This window comes from Pteropus vampyrus, unplaced genomic scaffold, assembly GCF_000151845.1.
Source record: "Pteropus vampyrus isolate Shadow unplaced genomic scaffold, Pvam_2.0 Scaffold80, whole genome shotgun sequence".
Classification (NCBI taxonomy): domain Eukaryota; kingdom Metazoa; phylum Chordata; class Mammalia; order Chiroptera; family Pteropodidae; genus Pteropus; species Pteropus vampyrus.
In genome coordinates, this window is record NW_011888861.1 from 4,899,088 (window position 1) to 4,915,422 (window position 16,335).

General features: G+C 36.9%; 1 pseudogene; it reads left to right on the plus strand.

Moving 5' to 3' along the window:
• Positions 1 to 15,414: 15,414 nt before the first annotated feature.
• LOC111741622 lies at positions 15,415 to 15,530 on the plus strand (annotated as a pseudogene).
• Positions 15,531 to 16,335: the final 805 nt, after the last annotated feature.

The following is a 16,335-nucleotide window of genomic DNA, read 5'->3' on the forward strand; positions in this document are numbered from 1 at the left end:
TCTTTTTGCTTTCTCTGAGCACAGTTGAAGTTCCTCTTTCTCACATCTTGTATGTGGAGTCTTGTTAAATAAAAGGTAATAAATACGTTGGGCCTATCTTTAAGACTGATGAAAACATGCTAGAGAAGTAGACAAAGTGGGCTATTTTTCCTCATGCTTGCTCCCCAGCTAATCAACAATAAAAGTCCTGTCTCTCCCTCAACCCGTCTCAGGCTTAGAGATCACCTAGGATCACTTATTTTGATCTCTGAATCTGACTACTTCTCTGATATTTATATATACAGAAATATCACACACACACACATTTCATCACCTTTGTGGTCTGCCTTAATTTTTTAATAGAATATTAATGTTAGAAGGTATTTCAAGAAGTGTGGTCAAGACTCCTGCCCAAAACATCAGAGAACACAAATCATGAGAAGCATGTGTTAGGTCATCTTGTTTATTTTTAGTGCTCTCTAGGGATGGAGACTATGGAACTTTCTTTAGTTGCTTATTCTAGTGTTAAATGGCCATTATTGTTAATAGGTAATCTTTGAGTCTTCTTATCATCTTTGTGAAATTTAAAGTTTCATTTTTTTTTCCTTTTCAGTGCTTTATTTATAAAATTAGAATTTTGTAATTTTGGAATAATTGAAGTTTGGGGAGAAGGCAGGAGAAACCAAAACACTTGGGAGACATATTAGTTACATTATTCTTTGGTTCAGAATATTGTGATTTGCATTTTCGTTTCTAGAGAACAATCATAGATTAGAGCTTCAATTGTTTAAGAATTCTTGCTATTCTTTGAGACAGCACGTGTTAAACATAAATGATTTTAGAGACAAAGAAAACATTGTATGAGGACTGGATGCCAAGAACGGCCCTCTCTGGTGAGGTCAATTATATTTTAAAAGCAACAGAATATTTTATAACATGTTCTTCTAATGTACTCCCCGAAAGAACCAATTCAGGATATGCAAAGAGAATTTTAAAAAAGTAGTTGTACTATTATAATTTGTCAGCAAATGAATTACATAAAGTTTTTCATCCAATCAGGATGGAGAGAAAAATGCCTTACTTCCTTCTGATCAAAATAATAACACCAATTAATAGTAACTTATGTGATGATCAAGATGCCACTTCTTCTCCAGAAGGAACAGATAAGCTGCTCCCCCATACAAAGACCCATACCATCTTCCAGGCTGAACTCAAATGTGAGATCCTATCTCTGTATGTAGCAGTCATAACCCTTCTCCCTCCTCACCTTATCTAACGCTTTAGCCTAAGAAAAGTGATATTCTTCTACTTAACCACAATACGATGATCACATCCAAGGTCATTAACATTTATTTAATAATTATCATCTAATGTACAGTCTGTACTTAAATTCCCCCAATTGTAACCCCAAATATGTCTTATAGCTTCCCCCTCAAGCTAGAATATAATCAAGTTTCACATATTTCATATGATTATTCTTATTTATTTTATTTTTATTTTTTAATTAATTTTTTAAACTTTTAAAAAATTTTTTCCCTCCCCTTTCTTATTTTTTTAAAATCAAAATGAATGTAAGTGACTTGTTTACATCCATGATCAAGAATTTTTTTTGTGAACATCTTGACTTTTTCTGAGATAGGAACTCCTTGGGTTTGGAAAAAAAAAGCACTATTATGTTACAGTGAAAAGAGAACTGGGCTATACATTCAGTATTCTGGATTCCAGGCCTTGTCCCGCCACTAATTACTGCACAAGGTCAGGTAGTAACTTTGTCCTTCTGGGCCTTGTTTAGTCACCTGTAAAAGATATATGATAAGAACATAAGAGTTTGAAGACCCAGTTCCGACTTTGGTTCTTTACTAAATTGTGTGACCTTGAGCATGCCGCTTGCCTTTCCATTCATTTTGAATCGATTTGAGAAATTTGCCTTGAGTGCTTATGAGGGTGCATGTGAAATAAGACAGATTTAGTTCCTGTCCTCACAGAGCTTAGAGTGTCTCTCATTCAGAAGGCAGACATTAGACACATAGTCATATCAGTGGGTCATTAATTGCAATGCTGGTAAGTGCTCTGAGAGAAGTACTGTTGACAGAGAATAGCAGGGAGACCTAATCTAGATGGAGCTACGGGGGATAAAGGAAAGGAAGAGAAAAACTCAAGGCAGGCTTCTCTGAGGAAGTGACTTTTAAGTTGAAACAAGAGTGATGAGTGAGTGTTGAACAGATATGTGAGCATTTTCCCTCCTTGAGTACCAATTTTTCTTTATTAATTTAGAAAAAGTAAAACATATGTGGCAGAAATTGCTAGAGATCCCCAATAGATGCTCCATCCTTCTTCCTTGTCATAGAACCCTATCATCACTCATAGTGACAACATTTCTAGCAAACTTTGCAACTTCTTGTGGCCTTCTGATGAATCCTGGCCATTGGAAACGCCACTTCTGGAATGAATCCTTCTTACCTTCTTCTCCTGTGTGGCTTGTAACAAGAACTTGGTACTGAGCTATCTTTGGCCATGTGGGCAGGACAACATCTGGGGGTGGCAGAATGGCAAAGCCTCCCCCCACGCCATCCCTAACTGCCTATAGTTGTGCTTATATTTGAGAGAAACTATTGTGTTTTTTAAGCCATTTTGGACTGGTGGCGTTGGGATAAAATGGATCTCTTTTAAATGTAGTTGAAGTTAAATCCTAAGGAATACAGTGTACCTATCAAAATATTCAAAATGAATAAAAGGAAGTATAATGAAAAATAATTCTTATTATCCACATGCCTCAGAATTGCTTTTAAGACATCGTAATCACCAGAGCTGCATATCAAACTTTGAGTATAAACTGACCACTCCCTAAAAGATTAGGAACAGACTGTCCTTTGCTCTGATCATTGCATCTTCATTAATGTGTTCGGGGACATCATTTACTTGGTGGGCCACCAGTTCATATTGCTGACTTTTTGTATTGCTCTGTGATATTAAGGTCACTTCAAACTCCACCTCCATTGACTGAGTTATGTTGCAGGACTTCGGGTCCCGAGCTCTGGTTTTATAGCATTTTGGAGTCTGTAAACCATCCTATGAAGCAACAACTGAAGTAACTCAGGCCGTACATCCATCCCCATCCTCTTGTACCCTCCCACCAAAAATACAGACCAAACCTCCATTGGATAAATGAGTTATGCTGAGAAATTAATATAGTAGTTCTTGATTTTTACTATTATTTCATATTCTAAACAAATGGATAAACATGAATACCAGAAAAGTTAAACAACCTGAAAAACATACGGATGTTATTTATGAATCCTCTCCTGAGAACAGCTCGTCCATTCCTGGTGTTAGTGTGTATGAGCATTGTGAGAAATACCCAAATGCCACCAAAGTGTTAAACTAACACACACACATGCACACACACACACACACACACACACACACACACACACACACACACACCCATACCCTCTAGAATGTAACTGGATTCTCATGGGATTAAGACTCTTTATAGAAATGAATAGATTATGGGTTGCATTGTTATAAAGTCATTCACATCTGGGTAGGCCCTGAATTTACCTGGCACCGTTTTCATCACAAGTGAAGGGATTCATCCTGCATTACAGAGAGCAAGCTGGAGAGTTGAATACAGAATCTCATAATCCGATTTGTGCTCTGGCTTAGTTAATTCTGAAAAGACTTTAGTCAAATAAAAGCAATACATTAGAGAATGTTATTTTGAGCAAAAAATTTTAAGAAAGGGCATAAATTCATTGACCATAAACAATTAGTAAGTAAATTGAGCATTCCGTCACTATTTATTGAACACCTATAGAGTGAGGGGAACTATTGTGGGAGAAATGTAAGACTGGAGTGACCACGACGCGTGCATATTCTCCAGTGTCATTTCTATTAGGGCTCAAAGTGTTTGCTATAAAAATGTTGTTCTTGAAACGTGGACACGTTAATTATAATAGTGAAGAGGAGGACTCAATCTGAGCTGTGTTTTGCTTACACTGTCCATTCCCCATGTGAGGCCCTTAGGGGTCCAGACTTCACTTTGTAGCCTTGTATCTCGCCACTCACCTTCTCTATATTCTCCAGTCATATGGAACTATAGCTCTCTGTGCCTTTGCACAAGTTGCTCACTCTTCTTGGAATGCTTGTCTTCTTCACTTTTCCTTGATTTCTTCTAATTCTTTAAGACTTAACACAGTGTTTGCCCCAAAGAATCGAAAGCTATAGCAGCACTATAGCTAAAAGGTTGAGGCAACCCAAGTGTCCATCAACAAATGAATGGATAAAATGTGGTATATCCATACAACAGAATATTATTCAGCCTTAAAAAGGAAGGAAATTCTGACACATGCCACAGCATGAATGAAACTTACGGACATTATGCTAAATAAAATAAGCCAGTCACGAAAGGACAGATATTCTGTGATTCCACTTATGTGAGGTATTTAAGGTAGTCAAGTTCAGAGACAGAAAGTAAAATGGTGGTTTTCATGAGCTGGAGGTAGGAAAGATAGAGAGTTAGCGTTTAGGATACTGAGTTTCATTTTGAGAAGATGAAAAGTTCTAGAGATGGAAGTTGGTGATGTTTGCATAGCAATGTGAATGCACTAATGCCACTGAATGGTACACTTAAAATAGTAAATTTTATCACAATAAAAATAACTTAATAATAAAAAAGACAACATAGACATTATCTCCTCTATAAATTCTTCTTTGCCCCCTCAGTGTGGGATGGGTGTCCTTTCTGCTTGATCCTATAGCACAGCATTCTATTTCCGTCATTATACCATCTCATGATTTTCTCATATTGTAGGGATGTACAACATCAATAATGTAAAACATTTAGCCTCTTACTTATTTAGTTATTATCTAATAAACAGCAGTTATTAAAGCATTTATCAGTCATATTATAATCTTCCTTACTAGTCTGCCTTTTTTTGTCCTTTTAGGTGATACAAACAAACTTTATTTAACACTTCCTGAAGTGGACAGTCTCCTTTCAGAGAACTGTTTGCCTTTTTAGACCATAAGCTCCTTGAAGATAGGAGCTGTCTCTTTTCTCTGCGTGTCTTCAGAACCTAGCAAAGTATATGGCACATGGGTTTATTGAAAAACTAAATGAAAGTTAAAGGGATAATTCTTGGAACCACAGAATGGGAAAGACACGTTGGAGACTAAAGAGAACAGTGTGTCCACCCTCTTGACTACTGAGATCGTGTATAAAAGGTGCATTGCACAGTTCCTGCACATAGTAGGCACTCATGTTAGTTCTTTCTCCTTTCCCCTCATTTCATGGAGAAGAGAATTGAGACCCACAGAGGTGAAGTAATTGGCTCGGAGTTAAACAGCTTAGTCACAGAAGAGATAAGCTCTGCATCTTCTGGTCCAGTGAATCCTTTTTTTCTATAACATTGGAAACATGGGATGCAGGAATGACCCTTGACCTCGACAGTACAAATAACTTTTTATTATTCAAACATACACAAAAGTAGGGAGAATAGCATTTTGAGCCCTATGTCCCATCACTCAACCCCAACAATTATCAACTCTTTGTCAATCTTTTTTCATCTGTATCCATCTATATCTCCCCCTCCCAGAGTATTTTGAGGCAAATCCTAAATACCTAATCAAATTTTAACTGTGTTTTTCATGAAACTCTTTTTCATGTCTTTAATCTCTAGAAAGGGTCAACTTGGAAAAGATTTCAATTAGAGGAAGCCTCAATTTTCCTATTAAAATATATTGGAAATTAGATCCTCAAACATCCATGATATTTGTAGATCTTTAGAGTCTTGCCAAAGTCTGTATGTCAAAACATAAGTAACATTTGATTTGCCTTAATCTCTAGAGATCAATAGATTTCTTCTGCCTTTTATATCTCTGCTGGATTTTCATGTCTCTATATTGTGATTTCCAGCCTATCTAAATCGTCCTCTGTGCCCAGCCCCTAATGGCAGCCTTTGTTCTTTTCTTTGTGTAGTTTCACTTCTTGAATGCCTTCTTTCTTCTAAAATCTATCAGTCTTTCAAGAATCATTTCAAGAACTTTATCCTCCCTTGAACCTTCTTAGATTATCTAACCCATGAGAATGAAATGGAGTTTATAGTCACAGCACAGTTTTACACTTACTCCTTATTTGTTTCATGTGTATCAGTTTCAGCTGACACTGATTGCAGGTGCCCTGATGGCTAGAATTCTGTCAAAACATTTTTTGATATTTCTTCTCATTTTCTCTGCTTCTGTCCCAAGGTTATTGATAGTGGAGAGCTCATTCTAAGTTGCTCATCATAGTTTGCTGATTAAGCTTTGCACATCCACATTTTGGGTCAATCATATGCTCGTATAGTGGCATAGTTGAACCTATGCAGGGTCTTGCTCAAAACATCAGATTTAAATCTGATCTATTTTCCTGATCCAACTTCCAATTGTCAAGAAGACAGAGAACAAAAGACTCCACAAGGATGAAAACAGCAAAATAGCAAAATATGGACTGTGGAAACTTTATAGGAAAAGTTTCTTCAATAAATAAATTGCAATAGAGGTGGGGAAACAGATGGAGGGGGAACATAGATTTAAAAAAACCCGACAACCAACCACAATATGTAGACCTTATGTGGATTTTCATCCAAGAAAACAAACTGAACAAAATGTATGACATTTATAAACTAATGAAACAGTGCCTAATTTATGACGTGGAGGGTTTTATTTTTAATTTACCATTTTAAAAAAATGTGGTAAAATACCTACACTTAACATAAAATTTACCATCTTAACTATTTTTAAGTATACAGTTCATTGGTATTGAGTACATTTATATTGTTGTGCTACCATCACTACCATCCAAACACAGAACTCTCTTTATCTTGTAAAATTGAAACTGTACCCATTAAACAATAACTCTCCTTTTCTCTTCCCTCAAGCCTCTGGCAACCACCATTCCACTTTTTGTCTCTACAAATTTAGTACTGTAGGAACCTCATATAAGTGGAATTATGTACTTGTCCTTTTGTGAATGGCTTATTTCACTTAGCATAATGTTCTCACATGTGTCAAAAGGTTTTTTTTTTTAGGACAGTAATTGTTTTGTATTTTGTTAATAAAAAGAGCCCTTATCTTTTAGAGAAACACACTGAAATATTTATGGAGGAAATGATAGAAAGTCTGGGTATTACTTCAAGATAGCATGCTGGCAGAGTGGATGTGAGTACAATTGAAATAGGATTGATTCTAAGTTATTGTTGTAGCTGGGCAATAGAAACATAGAGGGCATTATAATACTATGTGAATTTTCATCTATGTTTGACATTTTTCATAATGAATTCTTAAAAAAAAAAAAAAGTGTCCATAAGGGAATATGTTGATCCTTTAACAATTCTCTGTCATCTCCTGCTCTCTTCTCTTTGGCTGAAGACTCTTGCGGTCCAGAAGGACCACAACCTCTGTTCTCCGTCGGGCCAGGGCTGGAGCCTGTGCAGAACTGTTGACACTGGCACTTTGTGCCCAGTGATACACTGCTAAGGTTGCATATAAATCAGGTATCCCTTAGCCATCTTGTTTATAGATTGATCTGGCTGTGCTGTTAGAATCCGGGGAGGTGTTTGGAATCCAGATGCACAAAGTCAAGGGATTCGTCCCTTGCTTATTCCTTGTATGCTTGGATTTACTCAGCATTACCCAATAGCCTCAGCCCCGAGGGGCAGCACAGAGGAATGTGAGGTGACCCTCCCAGTGCACCCCATCTTGGGCTTGTTACTATCAGGGGGCTTTCAGCCTAGGGAGTGGAGGGGAGGGCTGGTATAAAACAGCCTCATTGTATTAAGCTCCGTAAGAAGCTGGCTCATCCTCCTGGGGAATAGAAAGTAAATTGCTTCCCTTTAGGAGTTGAATTAACTCTTTCAGGCCAATGGAATTAGTTCAGTAATGACTATCCTGTTGCCTTAGGATTTCCCCAAATGGTATTTTTAATGAGCTGTGTCTACACATTGCTACCGATGCCACAATTTAATAGAATTGACTGGTAAACTCGGCCAACAACAGGTTTGACTAATTTTTTTCTCAGAATAGACCAGGTGTTCTTGTGAAGGGATCAATTGACTGCTTGTTTCAGAACTGAGAAGGCGCAACCTCATTAGAGGCCGCCAGTAGATGAGCCCTCTAATCCTTATTCATTTTCAGAGCAAAGATTGTAGTTTCTTGTACCCCAGCCCATCAGCGGGTCTTTTGTGTTGCTATCAAGTCTTAGTTCCTTGTTTCCATTTTGCTACATAATTTCTCTTCAGGCTTGTAGCTTCAGAGAAAAGGAGTAACAGTAAGCAAATTTTAACTGACAGGTTTTGAAACCTGAAAGTTAAACATCTAGACAGGTTAGCAGTTGCGTTGAAAAAGCTTTAAAGAAGATTGCAGTTGATTTCCAACTTTGCAGGTGGCAGTGTTTATAATTGAACAGCCCTGAAGTTTGAAGAAAAGATTTACTTTTATTTGCAAAATATCTCAGCTCCCCCAGCAACACAGAAGTTGGAGAAATAGGAAAAATAAGAAATAGTATTTTTTCATTAAAAAAAATCTTGGAAAGTTTTAAGCACTTTTCCTTACTTTCTTTTAAGCAGAAAAGTAGTGATCTTGCCTGCAACTGGCCTTTTAAAGAAAAGTTGCCAAGACTGGACCGTTGAGGCCTGAAGTAGGTTAGTTAGTGGCTCCCATTTGGGGGATAAATTTACTCTGTGAGATCATCAGAGTGTCATTTAATACCTTGGAAGGGATAATTAAACCAAATACTAAACCCTTGAAAGGGTTAACTCATCTCTCAAGGCCTTGCAGTTTATTTCTAGAGAGCATGTTGTTATTCATCTCAGTCACCTCCCCCCACCCCAGGACACAGTCCTTTGTCCCCAGGTCCTCCTCAAGCTGGGGCTGTGCAGGGAATTAAATCTGCGGGACTTATCAAAGAATTAAGTGCCTTCAGAATCACAGTTCCCTCAAGGAGGCTATATAGTCTGTTGGATGTTAGTGCACAGATTTGTCATTTGCTTGGTTGCTGCATGCCGGTTAACTCTCAATAAAACCATATGTCACTCACCCAGGAAGGCACTGTGTGGTTCCTTGGAGCTTTGGCTACGGAATTAGGCACATTCAGGTTTCGATCCTGACCCCACTAGCTGAGTGACATTGTTTAGCAACTCTAGACTTTACTTTCTCTGTAAAGTGGGGTTGATAGGACTACATACCTTTGGGAGCTAGGGCATTCCATGGAGGAAGACTTGGTGATGCTGCAGCCCAGAGCCTGGCATGGAGTGAACTCTCAACTGGTGTCAGCTATTGTCATTATTACTGTTATTATGACCCAGTCCCTCCCTCTTTGGGTCCTGCCTCTTCCTCTCCCCGATGATATCCTCCATATTTCTCTGTGAAGTCTCTACAGGTTCCCCCTACTGTGTTCCCATCACAGAAGATACTATTGTTAGAGGCCTTACCACATTGTATTAAAACTGTTTGTTTACCCTACTTGAATTTTTGTTATAGAAATTAATGTATGTGCCTGGAGCAGAGCAGGAAATCAATCAATGAAGTATAACTTTAACTAGTGAAGTGTCTGTCTCAGTAGGCACAGTTTTATCCAACAAATGCTCACTGAATGTCTACTGTAAGCAATTATCTCATGTAACTCTTACAACAATTTCAGGAAGTAGATACTGTTACTTTTTTGTTTCACAGTGGAGAATGAGGATTATAGTGGTCAAGTAAGTTGTCCAAAGCCAACTAGAAGAAGGGAAGGAGAGCTAGGATTCAAACTCAAGTCTGTTTGTGAGAGCTGAGATGTTGTTACTGATCTTTGCATTCTTAGCACCTAGCACAGTCCCTAACACCTGGTAAATGCTCCGTAAGTATTGAATGAATACATGAGAGTCGCCTATCATTCCTCACCCTACCAAGCTAGAGAGGACCCCAGTGATTCTTAGTTCAGCCCTCCGTACTGGTCATTTGGCTGTTTGTTCTCAGATCCAGTCCTCACTCTTCCCCTGTTCTGCTCTGGATCATGAACAAGGGGCTGATCTGCAAACGGCATTTCCCAGACTCTCTCGCCAGCTGGCTTCCAGTGAGGTTCGGCCAGTGAGAGGTTGCCCTGCAGGAGCTGCAACCATGGAGTTGGAGCAGCCACAGCCAAGCATGCTGCCTAAAACAGAGACAAAGGGGGAGAAATACTCTTCTTCTTTCCTCCTGCTCCCCAATCTCCATCCAGTGCCTTCAATTGACTAAATCTAACTGGATGCCAGTTGGCAAGGGGGCAGGAGAAATGGACTTTGCAATAGGCAAGTTATCCCGTGATGTAGAACAGAAAGGCAATGAATGGATCTGAGAGCAGTCAGGCAAACTCTCCCCTTCCTTGTCTCTAGATCTAAGTTTCTTCAAACCAGGAGCTTTGTTCAATACAGAAGGTCTTAAACTGGGAGAAGCTATCTGGAAAAGGAGATGGTTGGGGTGTGGACAGGGAGTGAAAATCATGTCTTTTTGTATTGTTAACTGTTGCTGGTTGATTGGGGCTTGTGGAGCAAGTCAAAGTGTATCTTAATATGTGTTTTAAATCTTCGCATTAAAAAATAGCCCTGTGAAAGATGGCCACTTATCCTGACGATGTTGTACTCACTTAAGACTCTCACTAGAGTGGCCACCAAAACATTGTTCATGAATCTGTGGCAGAATGAGATTTATCAATAGTTTGCTTGATAAATATAGATTAAAAAGTTATCCAATATGTGCTTTAAACCCACAAAGGAATATAAATTTGCAGCAAGAGATCAAGACTCTAATGAAGGCAGCAGGAGGTGTCTTTAAAGAGAATTCCCTGTTGCAACTTGTTGATGAAAATCAGTCTTAACTGTGCATTTAATTTCTTTTGTGGGTTCAAAGCACATCCCTAAAATTTTATTCCAGGAAGGTTAATCATGATAGTCTTTGGAGCCTATAAAACTTCTAATATTGGGTAGAGTTAGTAAAAGGTATTTGTGTAAATAAAATGTTTTGCTTATTTTAAGTGAGGTGTTAATAAAAAAAAAAAAAAAGAACATGAAAAGAATACCATTTTGTAGAAACCCTTGAAGAAGCCAATGTAGGAAAAGATATGGTATTCTTTTTTTAAAAAAATTAATTAATTAATTAAAATTAGTTTAAAGTATACAATACATTGGTTAGACATCTATATAGTTCATAAAACAATCTCCCCAATTGCTCCTTCCCTCCCCTGGCCCTCCACCTAGCCATCATATTAATGCTAACTGCATTCCCACTGCCATGCTCCCCATCCCTGTGACCAACTATCAACTACTAATTTGTACTTCTTTAACCCTTCACCCTATTCTCCCAGCCCCCTAACCCCCCTCCCCTCTGTCCGTCACCAAATTGTCCACTATATTTGTGAGTCTGTTTTTGATTAGTTTGTTCTTTATTTCTCTTAGATTCCGCATATAAGTGAAATCACATGGCATTTATCTTTCTCTGTCTGACTTATTTCACTCAGCGTAATAATCTCTAGGTCCATCCATGTGATTGCCAATGGTAGGATTTTATTTTTTTTAATAGCTGAGTAATGTTACATTGTATATATGAACCCTAATTTCTTTATCTAATCGTCTCTTGATGGGCATTTAGGTTGCTTCCATATCTTGGCTATTGACAATTGTGCTGCCATGAATTTTGGAGTGCATAGGTCTTTATGAATTATTGTTTGGGTTTTCTTGGATTAATACTCAGAAATATAATTGTTGGGTCAAAAGGTATAACCATTTTTAATTTTTTGAGAAACCTCAATACTGTTTTATACAGCGGCTGAACCAATTTGAATTCCTGCCAACAATATATGAGGGTTAGTTTTTCTCCACATCCTTGTCAATACTTGTTATTTTTAATTTATTGATAATAGCCATTCTGACAGGTGTGAGGTGATATCTCATTGTGGTTTTAATTTGCATTTCTCTGATGGTTAGTGACCTTGAGCATCTTTTCGTATGTCTATTGGCCATCTGTATTTCCTCTTTGGAGAAGTATTTGTTCAGGTCTTCTGCCTATTTTTCAATTGGATTGTTTGTTTTTTTTTGTTGTTGAGTTGTATAAGTTCTTTATATATTTTGAATATTAGCCCCTTATCAGATGTATCATTAGTGAATTACTTCTCTCAAATAGTCGGTTGTCTTTTTGTTTTGTTGATGTTTCCTTTGCTGTACAAAAACTTTTTAGTTTGACATAGTACCATTTGTTTATTTTTTTCTTTTGTTTCCCTTGCCTGAGGAGAGATATCTGAGAAGAAATTCCTGTTAGTAATATCAGAGAGTTTAATGCTATGTTTTCTTCTAGAAGTTTTACAGTTTTGGAGTACATTTAAGTCTTTAATTTATTTTGAGTCTATTCTTGTATGCAGTGTAAGAAGGCGGTCCATCTTTGTTTTTTTGCATGTATTTGTCCAATTTTCCCAACACCATTTATTGAAGGGACTGTCTTAACCCCATTGAATATTCTTACCTCCTTTGTCATATATTAAATAAACGTACAGGTTTGGATTTATTTCTGGGCTCTCTATTCTGTTCCATTGATCAATGTATCTGTTTTTATGCCAATGCCATGCCTCGTAGTATAGTTTGATATCAGGTAGTGTGATACCTCCAATTTTGTTCTTCTTTCTCAAGATTGCCGTGGCTATTTGGGGTTTTTTATGGCTCCATAAAAATTTTAGGATTATTTGTTCTAGCTCTCTGAAAAATTCCATTGGTATTTTGATAGGGATTGCATTGAATCTATAGATTGCTTTGGGTAGTATGGCCATTTTAACAATGTTGATTCTTTCTACCCATGAACATGGTATATGCTTCCATTTATTTGTATTTTCTTCAATTTCTTTTTTCAATAACTTATAATTTTCTGAAAACAGGTCTGTTACCCTCTTGGTTAATTTGATTTCCAGGTATTTTATAGTTTTTGACATAATTGTAAGTGGGATTGTTTTCTTAATTTCTCTTTCTGAAAGTTCATCATTGGTATATAAAAATGCCACTGATTTCTGAATATTTATTTTGTAACCTACTACTTTACTGAATTCATTGATCAATTCTAACAGTTTTTTTTTGTGGAATCTTTAGGGTTCTCTCTATATAGTACCATGTCATTGGCAAATAACGAGAGTTTTATGTCTTCATTTCCAATTCGGATGCCTTTTATTTCTCTTTCTTGTCTTATCGCTGTGGCTAAGATTTCCAATACAATGTTGAAGAGGAGTGGTGAAAGGGGGCATCTTTGTCTTTTTCCTGATCTTAAGGAAAATGCTTTTAGCTTGTCCCCATTGACAATGATGTTAGCTGTAGGTTTGTCATATATGGTCTTTATTATGTTGAGGTATGTTCCCTCTATTCCCACTTTGCTGAGAGTTTTTATCATAAATGGATGCTGAATTTCGTTGAACACTTCTTCTGCATCTATTGATATGATCATATGGTTTTTATCTTTCAATTTGTTAATGTGGTGTATCACATTAATTGATTTGTGGATATCGAACCAAATTTGCATCCCAAGAATAAATCCAACTTGATCATGGTGTATGATATCTTTAATGTACTGCTGAATTCGGTTTGCTAATATTTTGTTGAAGATTTTTGCATCAATGTTCATAAGAGATATCGGCCTATAGTTATAGGTTTTGTAATCAAGGTAATAGTGGCCTCATAAAAGGAGTTAGGGAGACTTCCCTCTGCTTGAATTTTTTAGAATAGTTTGAGAAGAATAGGTGATAATTCCTCTTTGAATATTTGGTAAAATTCGCCTATGAAGCCATCTGGTCCAGGACACCTGTTTTTTGGGAGGTTTTTGATTACTGATTCTATTTTATTGGTGGTAATCAATTGGTTCAGATTTTCTGTTTCTTCTTGAGTCAGTCTTATGAGATTGTATGTTTCTAGGAATGTGTCCATTTCTTCCAGATTGTCCAATTTGTTGGAGTATAATTGCTCATAGTATTTTCTTATGATCCATTATATTTCTGTGGAGTCAGTGGTTATTTCTCTCTTTCATTTCTGATTTTATTTATTTGAGTCTCTTTTTTCCTTGATCGATCTGGCTAAGGGGCTGTCAATTTAATTTATCCTTTCAAAGAAACAGCTCTTGGTTTTATTACTCTTTTGTATTGTTTTTCTAGACTCTATTTCATTTATTTCCGCTCTGATCTTTATTATTTCCTTTCTTCTATTCACTTTGGGCTTTTCTAGTTCTTTTCATTATAAGGTTAGATTGTTTATTTCAGCTTTTTCTTGTTTCTTGAGGTAGGCCTGTATTGCTATGAATTTCCCTCTTAGGACTGCTTTTGCTGTGTCCCATAAATTTTGAGTTGTTGTGTTCTCATTTTCATTTGTCTCTAGGTATCTTTTGATTTCTTCCTTATCTCATTAATAACCCACTCATTGTTTAGTAGCATGTTTTTTAGCCTCCATGTGTTTGTGTATTTTCCAGTATTTTTCATGTAGTTGATATCTAGTTTCATACCATTGTAATCAGAGAAGAAGGTTGCTATGGTTTCAGTCTTCTTAAATTTATTGAGACTTTATTGGTATCCTAACATGTGGTCTATCTTCGAAAATGTTCCATGTGCACTTGAGTTCTTGCCAGCGAACATTTTGGTGATAGTTTCAGATAATTGAAACTGGAGACCAAAAATAATGGGTAGAGGGTTAGAAGAAAGGAGAGTTCTGCTGGAGCCCAGCAATGCTCCCAGGTGATAAAAAAGTCACTCTTTCCCCCCATTACTTACTCTAATTACTTGTACAATAAGCAAATAAAAAAAAATAAAACCAAAGGGGGAAAAAAAACAAGAAAGAGTGGTTCTTTGGATGAATTCCAGACAAACTGAAATAATTCCTACAACATTGCAGATCAACCCTCCAAAATCTGAATATTTTGAATAGCGGAAATGTATTTTTATGTTATATGTTTCTTGACATCAGTATACAATAAAGTAACAGTATAAATATTTTTGTATGACATAATACATATTAAAATCAATTTAAAATGTCACTTTAAAATATTGAAGGCCACTGTATTGAGTTTGAAATATCAGGAGAAAGAATTCAATATATTTTAAATTCTGAAATGATAAAAGGAAACTTTCAGAATAGAAGTATGTATTTGAGTCATATAATTGTATTAAATTATGTTAAAACTTTCTAAGACTCTGAAAAATGGTCTTCTTTTCAGCAATTGTAGAAATAACTTCTTTGAGGAGTCACAGATCTGCCTTCATTTTTGTCTTTACTCTCTTTCCCTCTTATTTCATCACTTATTTCAGTCAGTAGATTCTCTATAAAAATTACTCCTGGCAAATGTGGTTCCATAGTGTAGCGGTTAGTACATTTGCCTTACACGCAGAAGGTCCTGGGTTTGCACCCAGTGGAGCCAAGGTCCATGGTTTATGGCCATGCCACCCTGAACAAGCCTAATATCTGATCTTGGAAGCTAAGCAGGGTCGGGCCTGGTTAGTACTTGGATGGGAGACCACCTAGGAAGACCAGGTGCTGTAGGCATAAAAAAAAAAAAAAATTTACTCCTGGCATGTGTGCACACAAAGTTGATTTATGAGATGAGAACATGAGACAGACTGTAGGATGAGCTTGTCTGCTAGGGGACCAGAGACTGGTGGTGGCTCTGAGGAATCTTATGACCTTAGCAAGTAATCTTTGGAAGCCTTGATTTCTCCACTGATAAAGTGGAGATAACAAGGCCCATTATTCAAAAAAGGATTCATAAGATACCATCTATGAACTTTTCTGAAGTCTGAGATAAGAGCATCTTATAAGTGCCATTGTTTCTGTTCTCATTAGTATTGTTGTAGTTATTCCTGGGAACTTTAATATGGTTTAAGGCCCTCCAGTACGCATCTGTTATATAAGAATTGGTAGTTTTTAACATTTATTGTGGGACAACGGAAAGGGGAAGGAAAGTACCCCCCACCCCCCCAAAAAAAACGAAGTAAAAACTATCCTATAGCAGATTGAAACTTTGTTAATGTAGTCATCATGGACTTTAGTAAAAATCATTTTTTGAGTAGAATCTCTTGTTTTAATAGTTTAAAATTTTTTGTATAATTTTAAACTCCACTTTCTAGCACTTGTTTTACATCGAAGCAAAAGTTGCTATGCTGTGAAGGAGTCTAGTAAGATATGTTGTAGCCATCGAAGACTAGCTGTTCTTATTCAAGGAATTAAGGCTGCGACAATTTGAGCCATGCATGTTATGTCTAATCAAATGGGGTTCCCGCACCCCAGATGATTTAGGGAGCTTGCTTTATGGTGATTAAACTCCAAGCTATGGCAATAAGTGCAAATGAAT